The sequence below is a fragment of the Lagenorhynchus albirostris genome, chromosome 1 (assembly GCF_949774975.1).
Source record: "Lagenorhynchus albirostris chromosome 1, mLagAlb1.1, whole genome shotgun sequence".
Lineage (NCBI taxonomy): Eukaryota > Metazoa > Chordata > Mammalia > Artiodactyla > Delphinidae > Lagenorhynchus > Lagenorhynchus albirostris.
The window spans coordinates 138,188,571-138,204,611 of NC_083095.1; the positions used below are offsets into that span (position 1 = coordinate 138,188,571).

At 55.8% G+C, this 16,041-nt stretch overlaps 6 non-coding genes across 6 annotated transcripts; all 6 read left to right on the forward strand.

Annotated features, from left to right (window-relative positions):
• Positions 1-1,031: 1,031 nt before the first annotated feature.
• On the forward strand, positions 1,032-1,123 carry LOC132504825 (small nucleolar RNA SNORD116). The gene has a single exon (XR_009535119.1). It is a non-coding gene; the product is annotated as a small nucleolar RNA SNORD116 (small nucleolar RNA).
• Positions 1,124-3,590: 2,467 nt separating this feature from the next.
• LOC132505384 (small nucleolar RNA SNORD116) lies at positions 3,591-3,682 on the forward strand. The gene has a single exon (XR_009535388.1). It is a non-coding gene; the product is annotated as a small nucleolar RNA SNORD116 (small nucleolar RNA).
• Positions 3,683-6,091: 2,409 nt separating this feature from the next.
• Positions 6,092-6,183, forward strand: LOC132504829 (small nucleolar RNA SNORD116). The gene has a single exon (XR_009535122.1). It is a non-coding gene; the product is annotated as a small nucleolar RNA SNORD116 (small nucleolar RNA).
• A 2,467-nt stretch (positions 6,184-8,650) lies between these two features.
• Positions 8,651-8,742, forward strand: LOC132505386 (small nucleolar RNA SNORD116). Its single transcript, XR_009535391.1, has one exon. It is a non-coding gene; the product is annotated as a small nucleolar RNA SNORD116 (small nucleolar RNA).
• A 2,409-nt stretch (positions 8,743-11,151) lies between these two features.
• LOC132504832 (small nucleolar RNA SNORD116) lies at positions 11,152-11,243 on the forward strand. Its single transcript, XR_009535124.1, has one exon. It is a non-coding gene; the product is annotated as a small nucleolar RNA SNORD116 (small nucleolar RNA).
• Positions 11,244-13,710: 2,467 nt separating this feature from the next.
• LOC132505391 (small nucleolar RNA SNORD116) lies at positions 13,711-13,802 on the forward strand. The gene has a single exon (XR_009535392.1). It is a non-coding gene; the product is annotated as a small nucleolar RNA SNORD116 (small nucleolar RNA).
• Positions 13,803-16,041: the final 2,239 nt, after the last annotated feature.

Sequence of the window (16,041 nt, forward strand, 5' to 3'; positions counted from 1 at the left end):
GCAACAGTTTGCCCCGCCACGTTGGGCATCGTAATGGTTCCCATGCCATTACCTTTGTGTGTACGACAAGGGTAGGTCGTCTGTCCTAACAGCAGGCCAGGAAGTATGCCTGCTGGTGAGTCTGCCTTGATTAGTCCAGGTGTTCCTCACGTGCCCTTTGTCGTGGGTCCCTATGAGCCGCTTTTGGTGGAGGCCGTCATATTCGGCCGTGTGCCCTTCCCTTGTGGAAGATCTCTTGATCTTCCGGGCGCGTCCACTGTGTGGAGCCATATGTGCTTAGAGTTGGTGTGTTCCCCAAAGGTCACTGGCTCTTAGTCTGAGGAGGCACAGTTGCCCTGAGCGTGTCTCAGGGTTTCCGGAAGACATCCTTTAGCTGTGATGGAGGGGAGAGTGCTCAGGAGAGGAATTGCAGGGCCCGAGGCCAGGGTGTTGTTGGACGGCGGGGCTCTTCGTCCTGATGGCGGCACGCTGTGAAGGCGTCTACGCCACGTTGCTTTCACATTTACGTGCGGACACCCAGGCACGATGGGCAGCAAATGAAATGTTGAGGGGATATAGAGCACGCATCACTAGATGGTATCGCCCTTTCCCTCGGTGCGCCCGTGCAGCATCCTCAAGCACGCGTGTGTTCACTCAGCCCGAGCCAGGTGGACTGCCAGGGACGGAATCCCAGCAGCAGAGCAGCCCGGGGCCATCCGTATAATCCATAATACCTGGTGAAGGGAGGAGGAGGAGTCTCGCAGGGGTGTTGGCGCACATTCCATGAGGATCCTGGTTTAAACCTTGTTGCGGTAAGTGGCACTTCTTTGCTAAAACCTAGAGGTTTGGCCACGGGAACTGAAAACCGGTGCTACAGCCTCATCTTCTGTCTTTTTCCTGGGGAACATGAGCTTCGATGACCTGAGAACTGGCTGCATTTCCTGCCCCATGGCTCAGATCTGGCCGCTTCTGTATGCTGACATGATTCAGCTCACTGGCCGTCCCTTGGTGGAATCTGCAACTTTGCATGTCCGGCGTTTGAGCATGTGCTTGGATCGATGATGACCCCCACAGATGCATTCCTTGGAAATCTGAACAAAATGAGTGAGAAAACCCTACCGTCTCCTCATCGGAACTGAGGTCCAGCACGTGGCTCCCAAAAGGAAAGTAGGGAGAGGTTGAGGTTGCGTTTGCTGCCGTGTGTGTGTACAGCCACGTTGTTCAAGTGGAGGGTTGTGGCCGTCTCATGGGGAGAAGAGCCATTGGGAAAGGAGCCTGGGATGCCAATGCAGGTGGGAAGGCTAGGGACAGCGTGCCGTCTCTGGGTTCCTTGGTCGAGCCAGGACTTCTGTCCCCTGCCACGGACAAGCGTGCGGCTAGGAAAGGAAGCGTGAACCATTGGTGGTCCTATCGACTGCATTTGAGTTCTACAGGCCGCCGCCACCGGCTACTCGTTGCCTTGTGCCCTCACGGAAAGAGAAGTCTATGGTCAGGGTCAGAGCAGGATTCCTGGCCTAGGGCTGGCTCTTTGTCATGTTCTGCTTGGGAGACCAGATGCAGTTTCGGTTTCTCATGATGAGGGGAGAAATCCAATGGGCCATTGTCCCCGGGCGGTTGGCCAAGCTGATGGCTCCTCCTCGGGTTGTTTCCGGCTTGTGTGTGCTGTGTGAACAGGCTAGAAAATGCCTTAGTCAAGATAAGTCACAGCAAGCTTCTTTGGTGAGGGGTGGCTCTGGCATCTTTCCATGACACGTTGGGATCCCGGTGGAGAGGGAAGGGCAAGGCTACCGATAAAGACACATGAAATGGCTGGCTAAGCCCACATGTTTACTTGTGGGTGGACAGATTGACAGAGGCCATAGGCTTCCAGGAAGACTTTTGATGTCCCCTCAGGAGCATTTGGAGGCACGTGTAGAGAGGGAACACGGGAGAACTTCTGTGGACTGTCCCGCCTTTTTCCCCTCCTTGGTCGATTTACTTCATGGCGGGTCCCTATGCTAGTGAATGGTTGCCTTTGTGGCACAGTATGGTGTCTTCTCATGGGGGCTGATTTGGAGGTCGTGGGGTGTTTTGTCCCTGTCTGTCCACGTTCCCCCTGTGTTGGAGGTGTGAGGGTGTTCCTGAGTCCAGCCCAACATCTTTACTAAACCTGGCCCACATAGCGTTCCCTGAGGTTTGCAGATCTTCCCGGAGGTCACTGGGCACAACCATGCGGAAAAAAGGGAGTCGGCTGCCAAGGAAAGGCTATAGATTTAAAGGCGGGTGAGGGTGTGTGGTGCGGGGGTCATTTTTACTGCCACGCGCTGGTGCATCCAGACTGTGGTATCCGGTGTGCCTGGCCACAGGCCAGACGAGTCATAGCGGTTCAGGTGTCTCGGCTGTTGGCTGGGTTCTCTTAATTGCATGGCTGTGGGTCACACATTGCTTCTAGAAGACCTGGGCCTCACTGTTTCTCCGAGGTCACGTCACTGACGGGCCCGGAGTGTGAATGTGCCAGGTACCACCGCAGTTGACCCCATTGGGGCAATGGTGTTCTCCGCCACAATGGGCATTGGAATGGCTCCCATGCCATTTGGTTGCAAGGGTTTCCCCACCACGTTGGGCTTCAGAATGTTTCCCATGTCATTACCTCTGTGTGTGAACCAAGGGTAGGTCATCTGTCTTGGCAGCAGCTCAGGAAGTGTGCCTACTGGTGAGTCTCGCTTGATCAGTCCAGGTGTTCCTCACGTGCCCTTTGTCACGGTTCCCTTCGAGCTGCTTTTGACGAAGGCCGTCATATTCGGCCAAGGCCCCTTCCCTTGTGGAAGATCTCTTCCCCGTAAGAGCGTGGCACTTGTGTGGAAGAATATGTGCCAAGGGCGGGCGTGTTCCCCTAGATGGCACCGGCTCTTAGTCTGAGGGGCCACAGTTGCCCAGAGGGTGTCTCAGGGGTTTAGGAAGACATCCTTCTGCTGTGGTGGATGGGAGAGCACTCAGGAGTGGAATTGCAGTGCCCGAGACCAGGGGGATTTTGGACAGCGGTGCTCTGTGTCCTGATGGCCGCACCCTCTGAAGGCGTCAGCTCTATGTTGCTTTCACGTTTCCCTGCGGACCCACAGGCAAGATCTGCAGCAAATTAAATGTCGAGGGGAGACAGAGCACGCATCACTGAGGGATATCGCCCTTTCGCTCGGTGCACCCGTGCACCCTCCTAAAGAACGCATGTGTTCTCTCACCCCGAGCCAGGTGGAATGCCAGGAAAGGAATTCCAGCAGCAGGTCAACCTGGGACCATCTGTATAATCCCTGACACCCGGTGAAGTGAGGAGGAGGAGTCTCACAGGGGTGTTGGCCCGCATTCCATGAGGATCCTGGTTTAACCCTTGTTGCGGTAAGTAGCACCTCTTTCCTCAAACCTAGAGGTTTGACCAAGGGAACATGTGCAACGGGGCTACACCCTCACCTTCTGGCCTTTTCCATGGGAACCCGAGCTTCGATGCCCTGAGAACTGGCTGCATTTCCTTCCCCGATGGCTTTGCTTTGTTCACTTCCGTATGCTGACATGATTCAGCTCGCTGTCCGTACCGTGGTGGAATCTGCAAGTTTGCATGTCCAGCGTTTGAGCGTGTGCTTGGCTCGACGATGACTTCCACAAATGCATTCCTTGGAAATCTGAACAAAATGAGTGAGAAATCCCTGCCGTCTCCTCCTTGGAACTGAGGTCCAACACGTGGCTCCCAAAAGGAAAGTAGGGAGAGGTTCGCGTTGCATTTGCTCCCGTGGGTGTCCACAGCCACGCTGTTTAAGTTGAGGCTTGTGGCCGTCTGATGGGGAGAAGAGGCATTGGGAAAGGACCCTGGGATGCCAATCCAGGTGGGAAGGCTAGGGAGAGCGTGCCGTCTGTGGGTTCCTTGGTCGAGCCGGGACTGCTGTCCCCTGCCACGGTTCAGCATTCGGGTAGGAGAGGAAGCGTGAGCCCTTGGTGGTCCGGTCGCCTGCCCTTGAGTTCTACAGGCCTCCGCCACCGGCTACTCGTTGCCTTGTGCCCGCAAAGAAACGGAAGTCTGTAGGCTCAGGGTGAGAGCAGGATTCCTGGCCTAGGGCAGGCTTCTTTGCCGTGTTCTGCTTGGGAGACCAGATGCAGTTTAGGTTTCTCCTGATAAGGGGAGAAATCCAATGGGCCATTGTCACCGGGAGGTTGGCCAAGCTGAGGGCTCCCCCTCGGGTTGTGTCTGGCTTGTGTGTGCTGTGTGAAAGGGCTAGAAAATGCCTTAGTGAAGATAAGTCACAGCAAGCTTCCTTGGTGAGGGGTGGCTCTGGCATCTTTCCCTGACACGTTGGGATCCCGGTGGAGAGAGGAGGGCAAGGCGAATGAAGCAGACACGAGAGATGGCTGGCTAATCCCACAGGTTTACTGGTGGGTGGATAGATCGATGGTGGTCATAGGCTTCCGGGAACACTTTTGGTATTCCCTCAGGGACATTTGGAGGCAAGTGTAGAGAGGGAACACGGGAGCACATCTGTGGCGTGTCTCGCTTGTTTCCCCTCCTTGGTCAATTTACTTCATGGCGGGTCCCTGTGCCAGGGAATGGTTGCCTTCGTGGCACAGGATGGTGTCTTCTCATGGGGGCTGATTTGGAGGCCGTGGGGTGTTTTGTCCCTGTCTGTCCACGTTCTCCCTGTGTTGAAGATGTGAAGGTGTTCCTCAGTACAGCCCTGCATCGGTACTACACCCAGCCCACCTAGCAGTCCCTGAGGATTGCAGACCTTCCCGGAGGTCTTTGGGCAAAACCACGCGGAAAGGGAGTCGGCTGCCAAGGAAAGGCTACAGGATTCCGGGCCCGAGAGGATGTGTGGTGCGGGGATCTTTTCTCCTGCCACCCGCTGGTGCTTTGAGACTGTGGTGTACGGCGTGCCTGGCCACAGTCCAGAGAAGTCATACCGGTTCAGGTGTCTAGGCTGTTGGCCGGGTTCTCTTGTTGCGCGGCTGTAGGTAACACGTTGCTTCTAGAGGACCTGGGCCTCACGGTTTCACCGAGGTCACGTCACTGGCGGACCCAGAGTGCGAAAGTGGCAGGCAGCACTGCAAGAGACCCAATTGCCGCAAGAGTTTGCCCCGCCACGTTGGGCATCGTAATGGTTCCCATGCCATTACCTTTGTGTGTACGACAAGGGTAGGTCGTCTGTCCTAACAGCAGGCCAGGAAGTATGCCTGCTGGTGAGTCTGCCTTGATTAGTCCAGGTGTTCCTCACGTGCCCTTTGTCGTGGGTCCCTATGAGCCGCTTTTGGTGGAGGCCGTCATATTCGGCCGTGTGCCCTTCCCTTGTGGAAGATCTCTTGATCTTCCGGGCGCGTCCACTGTGTGGAGCCATATGTGCTTAGAGTTGGTGTGTTCCCCAAAGGTCACTGGCTCTTAGTCTGAGGAGGCACAGTTGCCCTGAGCGTGTCTCAGGGTTTCCGGAAGACATCCTTTAGCTGTGATGGAGGGGAGAGTGCTCAGGAGAGGAATTGCAGGGCCCGAGGCCAGGGTGTTGTTGGACAGCGGGGCTCTTCGTCCTGACGGCGGCACGCTGTGAAGGCGTCTACACCACGTTGCTTTCACATTTACGTGCGGACACCCAGGCACGATGGGCAGCAAATGAAATGTTGAGGGGATATAGAGCACGCATCACTAGATGGTATCGCCCTTTCCCTCGGTGCGCCCGTGCAGCATCCTCAAGCACGCGTGTGTTCACTCAGCCCGAGCCAGGTGGACTGCCAGGGACGGAATCCCAGCAGCAGAGCAGCCCGGGGCCATCCGTATAATCCATAATACCTGGTGAAGGGAGGAGGAGGAGTCTCGCAGGGGTGTTGGCGCACATTCCATGAGGATCCTGGTTTAAACCTTGTTGCGGTAAGTGGCACTTCTTTGCTAAAACCTAGAGGTTTGGCCACGGGAACTGAAAACCGGTGCTACAGCCTCATCTTCTGTCTTTTTCCTGGGGAACATGAGCTTCTATGACCTGAGAACTGGCTGCATTTCCTGCCCCATGGCTCAGATCTGGCCGCTTCTGTATGCTGACATGATTCAGCTCACTGGCCATCCCTTGGTGGAATCTGCAACTTTGCATGTCCGGCGTTTGAGCATGTGCTTGGATCGATGATGACCCCCACAGATGCATTCCTTGGAAATCTGAACAAAATGAGTGAGAAAACCCTACCGTCTCCTCATCGGAACTGAGGTCCAGCACGTGGCTCCCAAAAGGAAAGTAGGGAGAGGTTGAGGTTGCGTTTGCTGCCGTGTGTGTGTACAGCCACGTTGTTCAAGTGGAGGGTTGTGGCCGTCTCATGGGGAGAAGAGCCATTGGGAAAGGAGCCTGGGATGCCAATGCAGGTGGGAAGGCTAGGGACAGCGTGCCGTCTCTGGGTTCCTTGGTCGAGCCAGGACTTCTGTCCCCTGCCACGGACGAGCGTGCGGCTAGGAAAGGAAGCGTGAACCATTGGTGGTCCTATCGACTGCATTTGAGTTCTACAGGCCGCCGCCACCGGCTACTCGTTGCCTTGTGCCCTCACGGAAAGAGAAGTCTATGGTCAGGGTCAGAGCAGGATTCCTGGCCTAGGGCTGGCTCTTTGTGATGTTCTGCTTGGGAGACCAGATGCAGTTTCGGTTTCTCATGATGAGGGGAGAAATCCAATGGGCCATTGTCCCCGGGCGGTTGGCCAAGCTGATGGCTCCTCCTCGGGTTGTTTCCGGCTTGTGTGTGCTGTGTGAACAGGCTAGGAAATGCCTTAGTCAAGATAAGTCACAGCAAGCTTCTTTGGTGAGGGGTGGCTCTGGCATCTTTCCATGACACGTTGGGATCCCGGTGGAGAGGGAAGGGCAAGGCTACCGATAAAGACACATGAAATGGCTGGCTAAGCCCACATGTTTACTTGTGGGTGGACAGATTGACACAGGCCATAGGCTTCCAGGAAGACTTTTGATGTCCCCTCAGGAGCATTTGGAGGCACGTGTAGAGAGGGAACACGGGAGAACTTCTGTGGACTGTCCCGCCTTTTTCCCCTCCTTGGTCGATTTACTTCATGGCGGGTCCCTATGCTAGTGAATGGTTGCGTTTGTGGCACAGTATGGTGTCTTCTCATGGGGGCTGATTTGGAGGTCGTGGGGTGTTTTGTCCCTGTCTGTCCACGTTCCCCCTGTGTTGGAGGTGTGAGGGTGTTCCTGAGTCCAGCCCAACATCTTTACTAAACCTGGCCCACATAGCGTTCCCTGAGGTTTGCAGATCATCCCGGAGGTCACTGGGCACAACCATGCGGAAAAAAGGGAGTCGGCTGCCAAGGAAAGGCTATAGATTTAAAGGCGGGTGAGGGTGTGTGGTGCGGGGGTCATTTTTACTGCCATGCGCTGGTGCATCCAGACTGTGGTATCCGGTGTGCCTGGCCACAGGCCAGACGAGTCATAGCGGTTCAGGTGTCTCGGCTGTTGGCTGGGTTCTCTTAATTGCATGGCTGTGGGTCACACATTGCTTCTAGAAGACCTGGGCCTCACTGTTTCTCCGAGGTCACGTCACTGACGGGCCCGGAGTGTGAATGTGCCAGGTACCACCGCAGTTGACCCCATTGGGGCAATGGTGTTCTCCGCCACAATGGGCATTGGAATGTCTCCCATGCCATTTGGTTGCAAGGGTTTCCCCACCACGTTGGGCTTCAGAATGTTTCCCATGTCATTACCTCTGTGTGTGAACCAAGGGTAGGTCATCTGTCTTGGCAGCAGCTCAGGAAGTGTGCCTACTGGTGAGTCTCGCTTGATCAGTCCAGGTGTTCCTCACGTGCCCTTTGTCACGGTTCCCTTCGAGCTGCTTTTGACGAAGGCCGTCATATTCGGCCAAGGCCCCTTCCCTTGTGGAAGATCTCTTCCCCGTAAGAGCGTGGCACTTGTGTGGAAGAATATGTGCCAAGGGCGGGCGTGTTCCCCTAGATGGCACCGGCTCTTAGTCTGAGGGGCCACAGTTGCCCAGAGGGTGTCTCAGGGGTTTAGGAAGACATCCTTCTGCTGTGGTGGATGGGAGAGCACTCAGGAGTGGAATTGCAGTGCCCGAGACCAGGGGGATTTTGGACAGCGGTGCTCTGTGTCCTGATGGCCACACCCTCTGAAGGCGTCAGCTCTATGTTGCTTTCACGTTTCCCTGCGGACCCACAGGCAAGATCTGCAGCAAATTAAATGTCGAGGGGAGACAGAGCACGCATCACTGAGGGATATCGCCCTTTCGCTCGGTGCACCCGTGCACCCTCCTAAAGAACGCATGTGTTCTCTCACCCCGAGCCAGGTGGAATGCCAGGAAAGGAATTCCAGCAGCAGATCAACCTGGGACCATCTGTATAATCCCTGACACCCGGTGAAGTGAGGAGGAGGAGTCTCACAGGGGTGTTGGCCCGCATTCCATGAGGATCCTGGTTTAACCCTTGTTGCGGTAAGTAGCACCTCTTTCCTAAAACCTAGAGGTTTGACCAAGGGAACATGTGCAACGGGGCTACACCCTCACCTTCTGGCCTTTTCCATGGGAACCCGAGCTTCGATGCCCTGAGAACTGGCTGCATTTCCTTCCCCGATGGCTTTGCTTTGTTCACTTCCGTATGCTGACATGATTCAGCTCGCTGTCCGTACCGTGGTGGAATCTGCAAGTTTGCATGTCCAGCGTTTGAGCATGTGCTTGGCTCGACGATGACTTCCACAAATGCATTCCTTGGAAATCTGAACAAAATGAGTGAGAAATCCCTGCCGTCTCCTCCTTGGAACTGAGGTCCAACACGTGGCTCCCAAAAGGAAAGTAGGGAGAGGTTCGCGTTGCATTTGCTCCCGTGGGTGTCCACAGCCACGCTGTTTAAGTTGAGGCTTGTGGCCGTCTGATGGGGAGAAGAGGCATTGGGAAAGGACCCTGGGATGCCAATCCAGGTGGGAAGGCTAGGGAGAGCGTGCCGTCTGTGGGTTCCTTGGTCGAGCCGGGACTGCTGTCCCCTGCCACGGTTCAGCATTCGGGTAGGAGAGGAAGCGTGAGCCCTTGGTGGTCCGGTCGCCTGCCCTTGAGTTCTACAGGCCTCTGCCACCGGCTACTCGTTGCCTTGTGCCCGCAAAGAAACGGAAGTCTGTAGGCTCAGGGTGAGAGCAGGATTCCTGGCCTAGGGCAGGCTTCTTTGCCGTGTTCTGCTTGGGAGACCAGATGCAGTTTAGGTTTCTCCTGATAAGGGGAGAAATCCAATGGGCCATTGTCACCGGGAGGTTGGCCAAGCTGAGGGCTCCCCCTCGGGTTGTGTCTGGCTTGTGTGTGCTGTGTGAAAGGGCTAGAAAATACCTTAGTGAAGATAAGTCACAGCAAGCTTCCTTGGTGAGGGGTGGCTCTGGCATCTTTCCCTGACACGTTGGGATCCCGGTGGAGAGAGGAGGGCAAGGCGAATGAAGCAGACACGAGAGATGGCTGGCTAATCCCACAGGTTTACTGGTGGGTGGATAGATCGATGGTGGTCATAGGCTTCCGGGAACACTTTTGGTATTCCCTCAGGGACATTTGGAGGCAAGTGTAGAGAGGGAACACGGGAGCACATCTGTGGCGTGTCTCGCTTGTTTCCCCTCCTTGGTCAATTTACTTCATGGCGGGTCCCTGTGCCAGGGAATGGTTGCCTTCGTGGCACAGGATGGTGTCTTCTCATGGGGGCTGATTTGGAGGCCGTGGGGTGTTTTGTCCCTGTCTGTCCACGTTCTCCCTGTGTTGAAGATGTGAAGGTGTTCCTCAGTACAGCCCTGCATCGGTACTACACCCAGCCCACCTAGCAGTCCCTGAGGATTGCAGACCTTCCCGGAGGTCTTTGGGCAAAACCACGCGGAAAGGGAGTCGGCTGCCAAGGAAAGGCTACAGGTTTCCGGGCCCGAGAGGATGTGTGGTGCGGGGATCTTTTCTCCTGCCACCCGCTGGTGCTTTGAGACTGTGGTGTACGGCGTGCCTGGCCACAGTCCAGAGAAGTCATACCGGTTCAGGTGTCTAGGCTGTTGGCCGGGTTCTCTTGTTGCGCGGCTGTAGGTAACACGTTGCTTCTAGAGGACCTGGGCCTCACGGTTTCACCGAGGTCACGTCACTGGCGGACCCAGAGTGCGAAAGTGGCAGGCAGCACTGCAAGAGACCCAATTGCTGCAACAGTTTGCCCCGCCACGTTGGGCATCGTAATGGTTCCCATGCCATTACCTTTGTGTGTACGACAAGGGTAGGTCGTCTGTCCTAACAGCAGGCCAGGAAGTATGCCTGCTGGTGAGTCTGCCTTGATTAGTCCAGGTGTTCCTCACGTGCCCTTTGTCGTGGGTCCCTATGAGCCGCTTTTGGTGGAGGCCGTCATATTCGGCCGTGTGCCCTTCCCTTGTGGAAGATCTCTTGATCTTCCGGGCGCGTCCACTGTGTGGAGCCATATGTGCTTAGAGTTGGTGTGTTCCCCAAAGGTCACTGGCTCTTAGTCTGAGGAGGCACAGTTGCCCTGAGCGTGTCTCAGGGTTTCCGGAAGACATCCTTTAGCTGTGATGGAGGGGAGAGTGCTCAGGAGAGGAATTGCAGGGCCCGAGGCCAGGGTGTTGTTGGACAGCGGGGCTCTTCGTCCTGATGGCGGCACGCTGTGAAGGCGTCTACGCCACGTTGCTTTCACATTTACGTGCGGACACCCAGGCACGATGGGCAGCAAATGAAATGTTGAGGGGATATAGAGCACGCATGACTAGATGGTATCGCCCTTTCCCTCGGTGCGCCCGTGCACCATCCTCAAGCACGCGTGTGTTCACTCAGCCCGAGCCAGGTGGACTGCCAGGGACGGAATCCCAGCAGCAGAGCAGCCCGGGGCCATCCGTATAATCCATAATACCTGGTGAAGGGAGGAGGAGGAGTCTCGCAGGGGTGTTGGCGCACATTCCATGAGGATCCTGGTTTAAACCTTGTTGCGGTAAGTGGCACTTCTTTGCTAAAACCTAGAGGTTTGGCCACGGGAACTGAAAACCGGTGCTACAGCCTCATCTTCTGTCTTTTTCCTGGGGAACATGAGCTTCGATGACCTGAGAACTGGCTGCATTTCCTGCCCCATGGCTCAGATCTGGCCGCTTCTGTATGCTGACATGATTCAGCTCACTGGCCGTCCCTTGGTGGAATCTGCAACTTTGCATGTCCGGCGTTTGAGCATGTGCTTGGATCGATGATGACCCCCACAGATGCATTCCTTGGAAATCTGAACAAAATGAGTGAGAAAACCCTACCGTCTCCTCATCGGAACTGAGGTCCAGCACGTGGCTCCCAAAAGGAAAGTAGGGAGAGGTTGAGGTTGCGTTTGCTGCCGTGTGTGTGTACAGCCACGTTGTTCAAGTGGAGGGTTGTGGCCGTCTCATGGGGAGAAGAGCCATTGGGAAAGGAGCCTGGGATGCCAATGCAGGTGGGAAGGCTAGGGACAGCGTGCCGTCTCTGGGTTCCTTGGTCGAGCCAGGACTTCTGTCCCCTGCCACGGACGAGCGTGCGGCTAGGAAAGGAAGCGTGAACCATTGGTGGTCCTATCGACTGCATTTGAGTTCTACAGGCCGCCGCCACCGGCTACTCGTTGCCTTGTGCCCTCACGGAAAGAGAAGTCTATGGTCAGGGTCAGAGCAGGATTCCTGGCCTAGGGCTGGCTCTTTGTGATGTTCTGCTTGGGAGACCAGATGCAGTTTCGGTTTCTCATGATGAGGGGAGAAATCCAATGGGCCATTGTCCCCGGGCGGTTGGCCAAGCTGATGGCTCCTCCTCGGGTTGTTTCCGGCTTGTGTGTGCTGTGTGAACAGGCTAGAAAATGCCTTAGTCAAGATAAGTCACAGCAAGCTTCTTTGGTGAGGGGTGGCTCTGGCATCTTTCCATGACACGTTGGGATCCCGGTGGAGAGGGAAGGGCAAGGCTACCGATAAAGACACATGAAATGGCTGGCTAAGCCCACATGTTTACTTGTGGGTGGACAGATTGACACAGGCCATAGGCTTCCAGGAAGACTTTTGATGTCCCCTCAGGAGCATTTGGAGGCACGTGTAGAGAGGGAACACGGGAGAACTTCTGTGGACTGTCCCGCCTTTTTCCCCTCCTTGGTCGATTTACTTCATGGCGGGTCCCTATGCTAGTGAATGGTTGCGTTTGTGGCACAGTATGGTGTCTTGTCATGGGGGCTGATTTGGAGGTCGTGGGGTGTTTTGTCCCTGTCTGTCCACGTTCCCCCTGTGTTGGAGGTGTGAGGGTGTTCCTGAGTCCAGCCCAACATCTTTACTAAACCTGGCCCACATAGCGTTCCCTGAGGTTTGCAGATCTTCCCGGAGGTCACTGGGCACAACCATGCGGAAAAAAGGGAGTCGGCTGCCAAGGAAAGGCTATAGATTTAAAGGCGGGTGAGGGTGTGTGGTGCGGGGGTCATTTTTACTGCCACGCGCTGGTGCATCCAGACTGTGGTATCCGGTGTGCCTGGCCACAGGCCAGACGAGTCATAGCGGTTCAGGTGTCTCGGCTGTTGGCTGCGTTCTCTTAATTGCATGGCTGTGGGTCACACATTGCTTCTAGAAGACCTGGGCCTCACTGTTTCTCCGAGGTCACGTCACTGACGGGCCCGGAGTGTGAATGTGCCAGGTACCACCGCAGTTGACCCCATTGGGGCAATGGTGTTCTCCGCCACAATGGGCATTGGAATGGCTCCCATGCCATTTGGTTGCAAGGGTTTCCCCACCACGTTGGGCTTCAGAATGTTTCCCATGTCATTACCTCTGTGTGTGAACCAAGGGTAGGTCATCTGTCTTGGCAGCAGCTCAGGAAGTGTGCCTACTGGTGAGTCTCGCTTGATCAGTCCAGGTGTTCCTCACGTGCCCTTTGTCACGGTTCCCTTCGAGCTGCTTTTGACGAAGGCCGTCATATTCGGCCAAGGCCCCTTCCCTTGTGGAAGATCTCTTCCCCGTAAGAGCGTGGCACTTGTGTGGAAGAATATGTGCCAAGGGCGGGCGTGTTCCCCTAGATGGCACCGGCTCTTAGTCTGAGGGGCCACAGTTGCCCAGAGGGTGTCTCAGGGGTTTAGGAAGACATCCTTCTGCTGTGGTGGATGGGAGAGCACTCAGGAGTGGAATTGCAGTGCCCGAGACCAGGGGGATTTTGGACAGCGGTGCTCTGTGTCCTGATGGCCGCACCCTCTGAAGGCGTCAGCTCTATGTTGCTTTCACGTTTCCCTGCGGACCCACAGGCAAGATCTGCAGCAAATTAAATGTCGAGGGGAGACAGAGCACGCATCACTGAGGGATATCGCCCTTTCGCTCGGTGCACCCGTGCACCCTCCTAAAGAACGCATGTGTTCTCTCACCCCGAGCCAGGTGGAATGCCAGGAAAGGAATTCCAGCAGCAGATCAACCTGGGACCATCTGTATAATCCCTGACACCCGGTGAAGTGAGGAGGAGGAGTCTCACAGGGGTGTTGGCCCGCATTCCATGAGGATCCTGGTTTAACCCTTGTTGCGGTAAGTAGCACCTCTTTCCTAAAACCTAGAGGTTTGACCAAGGGAACATGTGCAACGGGGCTACACCCTCACCTTCTGGCCTTTTCCATGGGAACCCGAGCTTCGATGCCCTGAGAACTGGCTGCATTTCCTTCCCCGATGGCTTTGCTTTGTTCACTTCCGTATGCTGACATGATTCAGCTCGCTGTCCGTACCGTGGTGGAATCTGCAAGTTTGCATGTCCAGCGTTTGAGCGTGTGCTTGGCTCGACGATGACTTCCACAAATGCATTCCTTGGAAATCTGAACAAAATGAGTGAGAAATCCCTGCCGTCTCCTCCTTGGAACTGAGGTCCAACACGTGGCTCCCAAAAGGAAAGTAGGGAGAGGTTCGCGTTGCATTTGCTCCCGTGGGTGTCCACAGCCACGCTGTTTAAGTTGAGGCTTGTGGCCGTCTGATGGGGAGAAGAGGCATTGGGAAAGGACCCTGGGATGCCAATCCAGGTGGGAAGGCTAGGGAGAGCGTGCCGTCTGTGGGTTCCTTGGTCGAGCCGGGACTGCTGTCCCCTGCCACGGTTCAGCATTCGGGTAGGAGAGGAAGCGTGAGCCCTTGGTGGTCCGGTCGCCTGCCCTTGAGTTCTACAGGCCTCCGCCACCGGCTACTCGTTGCCTTGTGCCCGCAAAGAAACGGAAGTCTGTAGGCTCAGGGTGAGAGCAGGATTCCTGGCCTAGGGCAGGCTTCTTTGCCGTGTTCTGCTTGGGAGACCAGATGCAGTTTAGGTTTCTCCTGATAAGGGGAGAAATCCAATGGGCCATTGTCACCGGGAGGTTGGCCAAGCTGAGGGCTCCTCCTCGGGTTGTGTCTGGCTTGTGTGTGCTGTGTGAAAGGGCTAGAAAATGCCTTAGTGAAGATAAGTCACAGCAAGCTTCCTTGGTGAGGGGTGGCTCTGGCATCTTTCCCTGACACGTTGGGATCCCGGTGGAGAGAGGAGGGCAAGGCGAATGAAGCAGACACGAGAGATGGCTGGCTAATCCCACAGGTTTACTGGTGGGTGGATAGATCGATGGTGGTCATAGGCTTCCGGGAACACTTTTGGTATTCCCTCAGGGACATTTGGAGGCAAGTGTAGAGAGGGAACACGGGAGCACATCTGTGGCGTGTCTCGCTTGTTTCCCCTCCTTGGTCAATTTACTTCATGGCGGGTCCCTGTGCCAGGGAATGGTTGCCTTCGTGGCACAGGATGGTGTCTTCTCATGGGGGCTGATTTGGAGGCCGTGGGGTGTTTTGTCCCTGTCTGTCCACGTTCTCCCTGTGTTGAAGATGTGAAGGTGTTCCTCAGTACAGCCCTGCATCGGTACTACACCCAGCCCACCTAGCAGTCCCTGAGGATTGCAGACCTTCCCGGAGGTCTTTGGGCAAAACCACGCGGAAAGGGAGTCGGCTGCCAAGGAAAGGCTACAGGTTTCCGGGCCCGAGAGGATGTGTGGTGCGGGGATCTTTTCTCCTGCCACCCGCTGGTGCTTTGAGACTGTGGTGTACGGCGTGCCTGGCCACAGTCCAGAGAAGTCATACCGGTTCAGGTGTCTAGGCTGTTGGCCGGGTTCTCTTGTTGCGCGGCTGTAGGTAACACGTTGCTTCTAGAGGACCTGGGCCTCACGGTTTCACCGAGGTCACGTCACTGGCGGACCCAGAGTGCGAAAGTGGCAGGCAGCACTGCAAGAGACCCAATTGCTGCAACAGTTTGCCCCGCCACGTTGGGCATCGTAATGGTTCCCATGCCATTACCTTTGTGTGTACGACAAGGGTAGGTCGTCTGTCCTAACAGCAGGCCAGGAAGTATGCCTGCTGGTGAGTCTGCCTTGATTAGTGCAGGTGTTCCTCACGTGCCCTCTGTCGTGGGTCCCTATGAGCCGCTTTTGGTGGAGGCCGTCATATTCGGCTGTGTGCCCTTCCCTTGTGGAAGGTCTCTTGATCTTCCGGGCGCGTCCACTGTGTGGAGCCATATGTGCTTAGAGTTGGTGTGTTCCCCAAAGGTCACTGGCTCTTAGTCTGAGGAGGCACAGTTGCCCTGAGCGTGTCTCAGGGTTTCCGGAAGACATCCTTTAGCTGTGATGGAGGGGAGAGTGCTCAGGAGAGGAATTGCAGGGCCCGAGACCAGGGTGTTGTTGGACGGCGGGGCTCTTCGTCCTGATGGCGGCACGCTGTGAAGGCGTCTACGCCACGTTGCTTTCACATTTACGTGCGGACGCCCAGGCACGATGGGCAGCAAATGAAATGTTGAGGGGATATAGAGCACGCATCACTAGATGGTATCGCCCTTTCCCTCGGTGCGCCCGTGCAGCATCCTCAAGCACGCGTGTGTTCACTCAGCCCGAGCCAGGTGGACTGCCAGGGACGGAATCCCAGCAGCAGAGCAGCCCGGGGCCATCCGTATAATCCATAATACCTGGTGAAGGGAGGAGGAGGAGTCTCGCAGGGGTGTTGGCGCACATTCCATGAGGATCCTGGTTTAAACCTTGTTGCGGTAAGTGGCACTTCTTTGCTAAAACCTAGAGGTTTGGCCACGGGAACTGAAAACCGGTGCTACAGCCTCA